Genomic DNA, 15,063 nt, shown 5'->3' with positions numbered 1-15,063 from the left:
ATCAACATTTCACATAACATCAATTATAATTTAATAAACAATGTAACATCGTGATCGACATTTAACATCGTGATAAGCAATGTAACATCGTGATAAACAATGTAACATCGTGATAAACAATGTAACATCAATTATAATCACCATTAATAAACAATGTAACATCGTGATCAAAGTGTTCTACGTCAAGTTTTTCATGTTGGTGAGACAGTCCCGCTAACAGCATCGCCTGAGAGGATGTAAACAGAAACACAGAGGTTTGTCATAGGTATGGCAATTATCAGGCCAAAGAAGAAAGAATGGAAATAAGACAAAGTTATCGGGAAGCTGAGCCATGATAAGTATGCCCGTCACGTACCAAATGAGCAGTTTATGGAATAATGGAAAGGTGTGACATATTCTGAAGTTAATGATGTTGATCGTTCAACTACCAGAAGATGAATACTTCATTATGACTTGTACGTGGAATCGTACATAAACGACTCCGCTAATTACAAACTGGAAAATGGCGGTTACACCTTAGGTATCTGACCATCTATGGCAATTATCCTTGTAACAAAAAGATTGAGGTTAATCTAGGATTAAACACTAGAGGTATAAAACAGACACTGTGCTCAACAGGCTATCATTCCAAAATAAGTAAATATGAAGGGATGCAACAATTAACAATTAACTGAACAAAATCCATTAGTCGCAAAAACCAATAGTCCAGTCTTTCATTCTAATTAGCCTTCTTATACCATTTTTAAGTAAAACCGTGAATATTGTTTGAAGAGATTGAGCGGACTCTGTGCACCCAATCCAGAAAGGGTCATACAATGTAACTCCTAATTTTAAGGTCGTACAAAAATGGTTATCGAACTAATCTTGGCTGTTAAGGTACTGAATTTTCTAGTAATGATTGAAGTTAATCCATTGATTACTAAACTATACTATTTTAACTATACATATTGAGTGTATTTTGTGCGTCCGCCCGTATATGCCCAATCACTCGCCCCACCGCTTTGACGGGCGTATAACAATGCGTGTAAAAAGGACATTGCATAGGTTTAATTGCGGGGTATTTAACTCACACGTACCACAGCCAAATGATATCACATCCTCTGGGTAAATAGTTTTCCCTATGACACGTCCTGTGAACATATCGAGCACCGTTTCACTTAACTTTGGTATTCTTGATGAACCTCCGGCAATCGTCACAAAATCTACGTCCACTTCCTTACGTGTGCCTCATTTAAAGCTCCTTCAACCATTTCAATAGTTGACTTGAAAAGGTCATAGTTCACTTTTTTCAAAATATACTTTTGTTACGCTGTATTTGTAATCTCTGTCATTTTGGATATTTTCAATAAGAATGTTTGTGTATGATGACGACGAAAGACATTCCTTTGTTTTACAACATGCTGCGCTCATGCGCCGCATGATTTGTGCATCGTCATGAAGGTTGCTTTTATTTTTCGTATCGTATTCGATTATGAGAGAATCTGCCAATCGTTCGTCAAACCTGTTTCCTGATACATCTGTGTGCCTGGCTGAATGTATGACATCGAATGTCCCGTCTTCAGTAAGTACAATGGAAATCTTGAAGCTACTACCACCCATGCCTAAGTAATTCTTGTGTGATATACAAGTATTCATTCACTATGTCTTTTATTTACCTATTATGAATAATAATAATGATAATAATAATATACAACATTTATATAGCGCCCTAATTAATTTGTAAAATTACTCTAAAGCGCTTTACAACATATGGATAATAGTAATGGTTATAATTGTGAAAACAAAAAAAACACAAAGGCTTACAATCACTTTTATACATTTAAGCAAGCAATGTGCACATGATTGAAAAAATGAAAGGGTGGTATTTACATAACGTCTTTGCAATGATTCTAAAATGCAGACGTGAAGAGGTGAGTGTTGATGTCCCTCTTGAACATGGCCAGGGTATTGGACTTTCTAATTGCAGATGGTAAGCTATCCCACAACGTAGCCGAAACCCTTCCAAAGCATCTGTTTCCGTAGGTCAGAGTACGGAGATTTTGGGACACACAACAAAGATTCCGACTCCGCAGTGATCGTGACGGCTTGTACTGAGGAGCTGTTCCATTCAGTGCCTTGTATGTGTACACCAGAATTTGGTACTGCGATCTGTATCGTACAGGTAAACAGTGCAACGAATAGAGCACAGGTGTGATGTGCTCTCTCTTTCGAGTACGAGTAACTAGCCGTGCTGCAGTGTGAATGCACCAAAATCTTGCATGCATCTGCAGTTAAAAAACTGCCGAATACAGCCGATGTTCCTGATCTGGTAGTAACAGGATTTGGTAATAGCGTTCACTTGTTTCTCCATGTTCAGTGAACTATCAAAGTATACCCCTAGGTTTTTAACAGCTGGAACAGTCTCAATAGTTCTGGCACCGACCTTGAGCTGGAGAGCCATTGTTTGCTGACACGATTAGTTCCGTCTTTTCCTTATTAAGCTAAAGCATGCTGGCGTTCATCCAGATACTGATATCTGTCAGACAAGCTTCCAGACTTTCTGAGACGGTATTCCAACTGTCCTGTGGTTTGATGACCATGTAAATTTGTGTGTCATCGGCATAGCAATGAAAGCGAAGGCTATGGCGACGACAAATCTCTCCAACCGGTTTAGAGTACATACAATATTTTCGAGGTCCTAACACCGACCCTTGAGGAACCCCGAAATCTAGTACTTTGTCATTTGAGGTGGAAGATCCGATGGCAACACACTGCCGTCGTTCACTCATGTAAGACTGTATCCAGCATACTGCGGTATCAGTCACTCCATAAGAGTATTCCAGACGTTTATAAAGTATGCCGTGGTCGATGACGTCAAATGCAGCAGACAAGTCCAGCATGACAAGCACAGCTCTGCACTTGTTATCCAATGCAGAAGCTATATCATTATGTACACGTAGGAGGGCCGTCTCAGTAGAGTGTCCCATGCGGTAGGCCGATTGCATGTTGTCATGGAGACTGTTTGCATGGAGATGAACCTCTAAACGCCGGGACACAACCTTCTCCAAGATCTTAGACAGAAAAGGCAGATTTGAAACTGGGCGGTAGTTTTTCAACTCCTCCTTGTCCATTCCAGGCTTTTTTNTGCGAGGTCATGATAATGTTGCGCAACTCGTCCTGGGATGTTGGTGAGAGATTTACCAATGGTTCCCCATCAAATGCAATGTCAGCAGTCATGACAGAGATGTCAATGTCAGCAGGGGTGTTTACTTCGGTAATATTTTTCCTGATTGAGCTGATTTTATTCAGAAAGTAATCACTGAACTTGCCTGCTAAGTCTTTTTCAGAATTACAGCTTGGTAGGATAATTTCACCTTTCTGTCCCATTAGGTTTTCGGCGAGTCTAAAAAGCTGTCTATTACCCTTGCCGAATTCTTTGATTCTTTCCGAATAATAAGCGTTCTTTGACTGAAAGAGTAGTGAACCAACTAGCCGACATTGTCTCTATACATCTGTTGGTGAATGGTTAATTTGGTCCGTCGCCACTGTGTCTCTGCTTTTCTACGGTTCTGTTTTTCTACGCGTAGATTTTCATTATACCACGGGGCATTTGGTCTCACAGTTATCACCTTAGTTTGCAAAGGTGCGTGTTTCTCTATAAGGGCTTCTATACCAGATGTGTATGCTTCAACAAGATCATCAACCTCGCCTTCAGTAGATCGAAGGGCGGAACATGACTGAATGTCATTGTTGAAATCTGGTATTGAAATTTCGTAGAATTTCCGGAAGCTCACTTCTTTCCTTGCACGAGCTGGCTTACTATAATTCAGCGTTGTGTGGACAGCAAGATGATCACCGGATTGGTTCCCCTTTACATCACTTAGACATGGATCAATGACTGAAATAGCTCCATGAATGACTGAGTTATCTTCCCTCGTTATGACCACATCCAGTGTGTGGCCATGGATGTGTGTAGCTTCTGTCACATGCTGAATCAGACCCCTGTAATCTAGAAGACCAGAGAACTGGCGAGCATCAACATTAGATAGATCGTCTAAGTGGAAATTTAGATCATCCGTGATAATAATCTCTTGTGGTACAACAACTTATCTGTTATCACATTTAATGCTTCCCATATATTAACACTATTTTTATATATGTATCCCGGGGGCCTTTGTAGGTAGGGGACTCCCAATCACTTAGAAACCTGGGATATATATTTTTTCTTTTTCTGTGATGATTATTACTGGGTGTTTTTTTTATTAATATATGTGATTATCTCCCTTTCCTTGTAATACAATATGTTACTGTTATTTTTGCATATGTTTGTCGCAATAATAGCTCTCAAGAACTAATGTTCCTTGTTTACCTGTATGCGACGTTAAACAAAGTTTCCTGTATCTTGTATCTTGTATCTTGTCAAATACCACAACGGTTGTATCTTCATTTGGTAACTGAATTAAACAATTTACGTCCCAAATTTGTATAACATTTCTTAAGTTTAATGTATTAATCAATAAAATATTCATATTTAAAATAATTAACAAGTATTCAGGTAATTGGTTTGGTAATATTTCTACAGCAAATATTCGTGAAGGGTAAATATGCATTTATAATACGACTGTTAAATTATAACAAATTTCAATCTCGACCTTACAATAGATAACAATGCCGAATTGTTTATTTGCTTCGTTCATGTTCACAGGAAGGGAAGCAATGCCAAGATTTGTCTCTACCCGTAAAACATTTTCTGTATCCCGTTATTTCAGAGTTGTCTTTCCATCCAATACATGTCAGTCTGTTGCGATTATTTTAATGTTATGATATACAATTACTCATACGCAGAATATATCCATTGCTAGATGAAATTCAATACGATTTTGTTGTCTCTCTACTGACTTAATGCTTAGAAACTATGCATGAAAATATCCCCCTTAAACATCGTTTACATTTTGGTCATTATGAAAATAATATTTTCGTCAAAAGCATAAATTATTACCGGTAAACGTGTATTATTCCTTGCCTGTAAACAGGTGTCAGTGTAGATTTCTTTAACAGGACAAGAGTCAGGGGACTTATTGATTAGTAAGGATGTGTTGGCATTCAACCTGGGATTTCATTCCTTATATCGTTATAAAAATAGAAATGCCTTGTTTAATTTACAACGGTTATTTAAATCGAAGTGTTTTTTCCTTCGGCCCAAACATTATGGGCAAAATAATCTGTAAAGATAATTTTGATTTCCAAGGTCATTTTAACATTTATAAGCGATGCATGCACAAGTTCATTACTGATTCTCAGTGGGTTGAGACCCATATCACTGCACGCATCTTTCACGGCCTGACGACCAGTGTCGGACAACCCCATAGGCACGGAAAGCACTGTGTCAATCGCTTCCTGCAATAACAGCCATTTGCAAATGCTAAATTACTGTACAAATACTTTTAAAAAATGAAATTCGGTTGATACGGTATCGACATGTTACTAAAACGACAATACATCTTTTAATTTCTTTTCAAATCAAATGTGTTTAAAAAAGAGCTCGAATGTCTGTGTCTTTGATCGAAACACTCCCCCTCCCTTTTAAGATAGCAATCCAAGTGTCACTCACCTTGCCAAAATGGCCCTGGACAATATCTCTAAGTTTGGCCAGTAGATGCGTCAGAACGTTGGCATTTATTTCCAACTCTATTCGTTTTCCCTTTGGATTTGCTTTCGTGTCTCTTATACCTGAAAGAGAAGATCAAGGTTTTCAACCAAAGCTATATGTTAGGATCTGAATTTTTTGGTTTTTCTATAATTCCATATATCATTTTGCACTTTTTTACAGGTTCTGTGATTAGCAAATAGTAGCACATGAGACCCCAAAAACAGCTGGTAATATAAGTATGAACGGCTATTATTCCAAGGCACAACTTTTGAAATTTTCCAAACCCCAATTTTAAGGTATTGTGGTTCGAACTGAACCCAGACATTACCTTCAGTTAGGTTGTACCTGTAATACTGAACCCAGACTTTACCCTCAGTTAGGTTGTACCTGTAATACTGAACACAGACATTACCCTGAGTTAGGTTGTACCTGTAATACTGAACACAGACATTACCCTCTGTTAGGCTGTACCTGTAATACTGAACACAGACATTACCCTGAGTTAGGTTGTACTTGTAATACTGAACCCATCCATTACCCTCAGTTAGGTTGTACCTGTAATACTGAATACAGACATTACCCTGAGTTAGGTTGTACCTGTAATACTGAACCCATACATTACCCTCAGTTAGGTTGTACCTGTAATACTGAACACAGACATTACCCTCAGTTAGGCTGTACCTGTAATACTGAACCCATACATTACCCTGAGTTAGGTTGTACCTGTAATACTGAACACAGACATTACCCGCTGTTAGGTTGTACCTGTAATACTGAACACAGACATTACCCTCAGTAAGGTTGTTCCTGTATTACTGAACATAGACATTACCCTCTGTTAGGCTGTACCTGTAATACTGAACACAGACATTACCCTGAGTTAGGTTGTACTTGTAATACTGAACCCATCCATTACCCTCAGTTAGGTTGTACCTGTAATACTGAACCCAGACATTAGCCTCTGTTAGATTGTACATGTAATACTGAACCCAGACATTACCGTCAGTTAGGTTGTACCTGTAATACTAAACCAAGACAGTACCGTCAGTTAGATTGTACCTGTTATACTGAACCCAGACAGTACCGTCAGTTAGGTTGTACCTGTAATACTGAGCACAGACATTGCCGTCAGTTAGGCTGTACCTGTAATACTGAACCCAGACATTACCGTCAGTTAGGTTATACCTGTAATACTGAACATAGATATTACCCTCAGTCAGGTTGTACCTATAATACTGAACACAGACATTACCCTCAGTTAGGTTGAACATGTAATACTGAACCCAGACATTACCCTCAGTTAAGCTGTATCTGTAATACTGAACCCAGACATTACCCTCAGTTAGGTTGTACCTGTAATACTGAACACAGACATTACCCTCAGTTAGGTTGTACATGTAATACTGAACACAGACATTACCCTCAGTTGGGTTGTACCTGTAATACTGAACCCAGGCATTACCCTCAGTTAGGTTATACCTGTTATTCTGAACCCAGACATTACCCTCAGTTAGGTTGTACCTGTAATATTGAACACAGACATTACTCTCAGTTAGGTTGTACATGTAATATTGAACACAGACATTACCCTCAGTTAGGTTGTACCTGTGGTACTGAACACAGACATTGCCGTCAGTTAGGTTGTACATGTAATACTGAACCCAGACATTACCCTCAGTTAGGTTGTACCTGTAATATTGAACCCAGATAATTACCCTCAGTTAGGTTATACCTGTAATACTGAACCCGGACATTACCCTCAGTTAGGTTGTACATGTAATATTGAACACAGACATTACCCTCAGTTAGGTTGGACCTGTAATACTGAACACAGACATTGCCGTCAGTTAGGTTGTAAATGTTATTCTGAACACAGACATTACCCTCAGTTAGGTTGTACCTGTAATACTGAACCCAGATAATTACCCTCAGTTAGGTTGTACCTGTAATACTGAACCCAGACATTACCCTCAGTTAGGTTGTACATGTAATACTGAACCCAGACAGTACCGTCAGTTAGGTTATACCTGTAATACTGAACCTAGACATTACCGTCAGTTAGGTTGTACATGTAATATTGAACACAGACATTACCCTCAGTTAGGTTGTACCTGTAATACTGAACCGAGACATTACCGTCAGTTAGGTTGTACATGTAATACTGAACCCAGACATTGCCGTCAGTTAGGTTGTACCTGTAATACTGAACCGAGACATTACCCTCAGTTAGGATGTACATGTAATACTGAACACAGACATTACCCGCAGTTAGGTTGTACCTGTAATACTGAACACAGACATTACCGTCAGTTAGGTTGTACCTGTAATACTGAACCCAGACATTACCCTCAGTTAGGTGGTACCTGTAATACTGAACCCAGACATTACCCTCAGTTAGGTTGTACCTGTAATATTGAACACAGACATTACAGTCAGTTAGGTTGTACCTGTAATACTGGACCTAGACATTACCCTCAGTTAGGCTGTACCTGTAATACTGGACCGAGACATTACCCTCAGTTAGGTTGTACCTGTAATACTGAACCCAGACATTGCCGTCAGTTAGGTTGTACATGTAATACTGAACACAGACATTGCCGTCAGTTAGGTTGTACCTGTAAAAACAGTAGGTTGGATCTTTCGTGGTCATTTCCAGAGTTTGATGTCCACCAACACGCTCGTATCTGTTTACACAACAATGGGTGGTATACTTCTATTCTTCAACTCGTCCACGACCCTTTCCGATTTTCCCAATTTATTCGCCCATGTGCTTACTCTACAGTTTGTTGCACCGATGTCCAGACCGAATACTCGAGGAGAGGCTGGCTTTCGTTTTGGAGCTTTGTTGTTCATTCTCGGTACCGTACCGATTACAAATCGCTGAAACGAACAGTTTTCGACAATAAGTGTGGATGTGTTTAAAGCGGAAACAAGATGGGAAAGTCGTTTTGTGAACACAAGAAAACACAAAAATAACTGTGAAAAGGTTGTATATATGGTTTCAAATATTTAGCATTCACACTTACATGCACACGTGTTCAGGACTAACCATGATGCTCCTTTACATTATACGTGGTATTGGCGAGTCTTTCGGTTGCTTAACACCCGATGTTGGTGTCTTTAACCGCTTGACATATGAAGTTGACATTTTCGAATTATTTTCTGTAAGTTAATGAACTCTAGCTAAAGATTAAAGTGTTTTTCTCGCTTCGTTTATCTTTATTTCAACGTCCACACCATGGACACTCTTCTGAGCCCTGACCAACGTCCACACTTTGGACACTCTTCTGAGCCCTGACCACTTGTAATTGTGTTCACATTGAAACTGCTTCATACTGTACCAAAACGAACAATTCTTCCAGAAAGACTACTGATAAACAACTATTGCTGGCAATGTGTAGTCGTATTAAGATAAATATTTTTGGTGAAATCAAAAGACTTTTACATCTCCTGTGTTCCTGAAGTCAAGGGTGTAAGTTGAGTGTAAGGGACGACAACTCTGGGTAGAGACTGTCATAAAGTATATCATCAAAAAGATAAAAAAATAAATAAAAAAAAATAAAATAAATTAGGACTTCATGTACAGGGATTCAACATTTTCAGAAACTTCTTAAAATCGGTACTTCAAAATTTGTCATGAACTTCTTGTAAAGCTATAATGACATTGAACAATTCGGCCCAGATGACTATAGCTGGACTAGGATATATATGATTAGGTCTTAATGGATGGCGAGCGTAGAATAATAGCAGGTCCTAATGGCTAGCTAGCTATATATAGTGTATGTAGATTTACCAACGAGTGATGGTTGGCCATGAATAATTGTTAAATTGTATATACAGTTTCAAAATGAAGTAACTCGATTTATATAAATATGATAGCTAGTCATCACGAGTTTGGGTACCTTTTCCTCCTATTACATTCATAATATATTTGGAAAACCACGTGTTCCCTTAAAAAATACATTATATCTGTTCCCGGTCATGGAAACAATCGCCATGAATTCTGACGCCACAATGCAAGATGGCGTCTCAAAGCATTGTTACGTGACGTTATAAGTAAAAGATTGGCCAATGAAATCACGTCCAGAGTGTAACCCACCGGTGGGTAACCAAAAGAGTTTACCAACTGCGAGCAGAAACATATTGGCCTAGTGGTTGACGGAGAAAAACAGACCCAGCCAGATGGCTAACTGCTGTAGGTTATATAATATGTCCGGATGGTTAGCTATAAATAGTGCAGGAAATAGAACATGTCCTGATGGTAAGCTATATATGGCGCAGGATATATAACATGTCCTGGTGGTTAGCTATTCCGTCTTTGCGTATTGCAGAGTTATCTTCTCTTGGGAGCAGGTATTGATTGTTACGTCACTTGTTTGTGAGAGTAACGTCATCAACTTTTGAGAAAACGACGTAATTTTCTCGCACAAACCAATGACGTAACAATCAATACCTGCTCCCAAGAGAAGATAACTCTGCAATACGCAAAGACGGAATATAAAGTGCAGGATATATAACATGTCCTAGTGGTTAGCTATATATAGTGCTGGATATATAGCATGTCCTTGTGGTTAGCTATATATGGCGCAGGATATATAACATGTCCTGGTGGTTAGCTATATATAGTGCAGGATATACAACATGTCCTTGTGGTTAGCTATATATAGCGCAGGATATATAACATGTATGATTGATTGATAGGATTTACGTCCGCTTCACTACCGAATAGTTCAGTTATCCAGCAGACGATATATATAACATGTCCTTGTGGTTAGCTATATATAGCGCAGGACATGTAAAAATTGGACTAACAAGACATATGTCGTCTGCCTGAGTTGGGATGTTAACTTTTAAATCAATAATTACTGTACCTTTTCAACATGTTTCTATTTCATTCAATAATTAATTTATGAAAATTAAGTATATGTTGGCAGACAAAGATCCACCTTGTAAAATGCCCCTCTCAATTTTGATACTTTGTGATGTTAAACCATTAAATAATATTGAACTTTCGATCTACATGTGTATACATTTCTTTAAGAATAACCCATATCTTGCCTCTCATGTCAATTTCATGTGATTTAAAAAGGAGACATGCGTGCCATACAGTGTCAAACGCCTTGCTGCTGTCTAAAAATGCAAAATGCAACACAACCTTCGGCCCTCGGGCTGATATTGAAGTCTCGGGTTGATACTGGGTGTGATATGAAAAAAGGCATGTATTATTCTCTATTTATTTCATACTTACTAAAATATACGTTTTTTTGTATATGCGATACGACACAGTTGCTTTAACCCGTATCAGCCCTCGCCGTATCACACCCCTAAACCCGTATCAGCCCTCGCCGTATCACACCCCTAAACCCGTATCAGCCCGCAAAACACATATCACACCCGTTTATGTGTACCGGTCCTTGTTTGTTAACATGTTGTCAAGTCACATAATTATGTTGGAGTTGCTTCCCTTTAATATCATGAATGGTTTTGGGTCCACATGTTCATAGATACATTATTGAAAGAATTCATTTTTAGAAATATATAAGTAGATTATAAGAATAGATAACGTGAATAGGTACAAAGGGTGGAGTAACAGGTACATCGCGTATTTAAGTAATGTTCAATATTTATATTTATTACATACTTACTAATAAATACGTTTTTTTTGTATACACGATACGACACAATTGCTTACCCATATCAGCCCCCGCCGTATCACACCCCAAAACCCATATCAGCCCGCAAAACCCATATCACACCCCATTTGGAAAAAAAAAATCAATTTTCAATATTTCAAAAATAAAAATAAATCATAAGATAGTAGTTTTTATTAGTAAGTATGTAATAAACAGAATAAAACACGCCTTTTTCCATATCACACCCAGTATCAACCCTCGACCAATATCAGCCCTCGGGCCTTCGGCCCTTTGGCTGATATTGCAGTCTCGGGTTGATACTGGGTGTGATATGGAAAAAGGCATGTATTATTCTCTATATATGTATGCTGTATTATTATTTCTTTATTTCCTCCAAAATGAAGAGTTACAAAAATATACAGTGTAGTCAAAATACAAATCAAATATTATCAATTGATACTTACATGCACATAAATACATCAGTTAACTACAGAGATGAAGAGAGAAGTTAATGAAACTTGAATTAGTTTAGTAAATACAGAAAGAACAGCAAATCATACAAAATAATTAGAATGCCTGGGAATCCTGAGGTTTCCAAGGGTTGGGGAAAGCCCTACCAACAAGGTCTTCTCAGGCTTACCCACACATAAACACACACAAAATAAGAGAAAAAAAAAATAAATAGCTGGACATTGCTATTGTACTTACGTATGTACCTGTTATATCATTATTAACGCTGATACAACAGCAACATTTTGTCAATAAAAATAGCATTATGCAGTACAAAGGTTACATAATCAGTTGAGNAAAACAACTATTTTACTTTTATCAACAGAGAATGAAAATCTCCATTTACGACTATAGTTTTCGCAAATTGTAACCATATCTTGTAAACCAATACTTGTGTTACTGATCAAACATATGTCATCTGCTTGTGTGGGAATATTAACCCTGGTATCAATAACAAAAGCTCCTTTACCTGACGATTCGACATCATTTAGTATATATATGTATGCTGTATAGTATCGTCTAGTCATCAGTTTCCGCGCGTTATGTATTTCCGCGCAGCCATTTTATCCAGCTACGTCTCGTAACTACGTGACCTGCTGGACACAACACATGGATATTTTAGACGTTTAGCCATCGTCTGTAAACTGACACAAAAATTACCAGAAGTTCGTCCGGAAAACATAAGAATTAATCACTGATTAAAAAACACGAATACATATGCAGTTTTGCTTAATGGACTTTTTATCTTGCTCAAAATGAACCCATACCTAAAAAAACGTTGATATATCTCGTTCATAAACCAGTTTTTCTTGTAGTCTGACAAACCACGGAATTCGTACGAAAATGTCGTATGCAAATGAGGCCACATCTCCTCGACGATTTTTTTCCACTTCCAAGGAGGCATTCTTATATCGATAAACAGTGTTTTCAATGAAACGTAAACCTTGTAATGCAATGAACTTCCAATTTTCACCAATTTTAAACAGAACAAAATGAGAAATAACTTACCATCAACCAAAACCGATATAAGACTGCAGAAAAAAATAATAACAGATTCTATATTTTAACTAAATAAATATAATGAATAAATTTATAAAATTACATGAATTCGTTCAATTTGACATGTTGAAAAATCAATTAAAAATGTGAAATTTAAAAAAAAAAAAAAATTGATTTGACGATCAAAGATATTTTTTTATTCAAAACGAAGCTTTTGTTCTTGCAGGTCACTGTAGAGAATTTCTTTTTAGTGTATTCGAGTTATCTTTCTTTGAACACTAAATCAAAATAGACACACGGAAACATATGACGGCTACTTCCGTCGAGAGAAATTTGTTAAAAATCGTTTGTTCTGATTTGTAAAAATACAGTTTTTTGTTGCTAGTTTTTGTTCCTTTAGTAGATTATATACATGTTTATGACGGTCGTCATCCGTAATTTTTAACAGTTTTCAGCAGATATTAGGCCTAGTACGAAATCGCGGATGCTTCTTAAAAGCGCGGAAACCGGTAACCCGAGGATATTTCAAAAGACATTTCATTCCGTTGATTGGGAAACAAGTACTTTTCTACTTATACATAGTCCTTCTCGTCATATGATCCCAGCCAGTTTCACGAACGTTCCAAAATTTTGCGAAACTGGGCCGATATTTAGCATATTGGGCACGTGACTTACTTCTCTTCTCTGATTGGCAGATTGGTTGTGTTCTGGAATCTTCCAGAAATGATGTCATATCCTCTGGTGCGCATAAATACGGGTCGCATAACGCCGGACACCAAGAACACACCGGATCGAGGGGTTTTAAGCTGTGACAAGAACATAAAATATCTGGCTCTACTATTCAAGTTAACTCACCAAAACACAGGTAAGATACGCAAAATATTCCGAGGAACATTTTATTATGTTTAAAGTATCAGGAATAATTGACAACTCAAATTAATTTTTTTTTTAAATCTGGGGAGAAGAGTCCTCGTGCACTCGCGGTGTACAATGGCCGCAGCAACGAAAAGTCGAGTTTTTATTCTTGGAAAGTTCAATGGAGTACGAACTTATTTGTTCATTTAAGCTCGTTATGATATTTTATCTTATCCTAAAAACAGGTTGGAGGTCTGTTTTGTTAAATGTAAAGAATGTAACAAAAGCGATCGTTCTTTGTTGCCACCCAACCTGCACCACGTGTTCGACTGAACGCGCTACACCTATAAAACTAGTTTCCCCAGGTAACGTTTCTCAGAAAAATATAACAAAATTTGATCTACTGTTACATGTGTGAAATAATTAACTCTAAAATTCGCCTTGAAAATATTCTTTAGAATCATGAAAGATGTACTTTAGTTACCGAATCGACTTTGGACGCGTTGCCGGCTTCTAGAAAATTCTTCTCGTTAAAACCTTCCGGTTTGGTCATGTGGGTGAAACCACGCAAACAGGACGTGTTAAAACGAGTTAAAGGACAACGCGATTTAAAAACAGAAACACGCAACCACAATAATTATTTTAAATTCGGAAAAGAATTATTTCATTACATCTTATAAAAACACCTCGGGTACAAGGTGCGCGGACGTTGCAGTATATAATTTATACTGTATAAAGACTGAATTATTCAGCTCCTCCCTAAAGTCGTTTCGATATTTTATCAAAGATTTTCGCGTTTGATCAACGTTCCAACTTTTTACTTTGTATTTTGTGACCTGTTCTCCTGGGTGTTTTTTTTTTTTTACATAAGTCAATCCCAAAGATACCAAGGTATACCTTGACACATCATGTGAGAAAATCATGCCAAGTTCAATGAAAATATTACTCCAGAAGGAAGACCTGTGTTTTTTAATCATTTAAGCAATAGTTTCTCTATTGCATTAGAAGTTGATTTCCATGTGTCGGGGTATGCCGTACTGACAGCATCTTTCTGGAAATTGATCCAAAGTTAACGTTATTGACGTAAACGAATAGCAACGACTGCTTTATTTACACTATACTGTATACACCCTTTGCGTTAAAAAGAATATTGATTATTGTTGAACAGTATCTTTTTTTCTACTTGGTGAGAATTATTCTAATCGCTTTTCGTCCGTCGTGCGTAAACTTTTACATTTTCAACTTCTTCTCAAGAACCAGTGGATGGATTTTTTTCAAACTTGGTCAGAATCATCCTTGGTAGATGAGGCTTCAAAATTGTAAAATTGGGATTCCTACCCCAACCCCTGGGGCCAGGGCGGGGCCCCAAAGGGAAAATTTATCAATATTTCAAAAATCTTCTTCTTCAGACTCAGAGGTACTACACTCATTTTCTCT

At 37.7% G+C, this 15,063-nt stretch overlaps 1 protein-coding gene across 1 annotated transcript in view; it reads left to right on the top strand.

Moving 5' to 3' along the window:
• The first annotated feature begins 13,521 nt into the window (after window positions 1–13,521).
• LOC110454684 (heat shock cognate 71 kDa protein) overlaps window positions 13,522–15,063 on the top strand; it is a 9,277-nt gene continuing 7,735 nt past the window's right edge. The window contains exon 1 of the mRNA XM_021504331.1: window positions 13,522–13,636. The gene's annotated coding sequence lies outside the window, so the exon portion shown is untranslated. The remainder of the gene's footprint in view (window positions 13,637–15,063) is intronic.

Source organism: Mizuhopecten yessoensis, unplaced genomic scaffold (genome assembly GCF_002113885.1).
Source record: "Mizuhopecten yessoensis strain PY_sf001 unplaced genomic scaffold, ASM211388v2 scaffold8019, whole genome shotgun sequence".
Classification (NCBI taxonomy): domain Eukaryota; kingdom Metazoa; phylum Mollusca; class Bivalvia; order Pectinida; family Pectinidae; genus Mizuhopecten; species Mizuhopecten yessoensis.
This window is presented reverse-complemented; position numbering and strand designations above follow the sequence as displayed.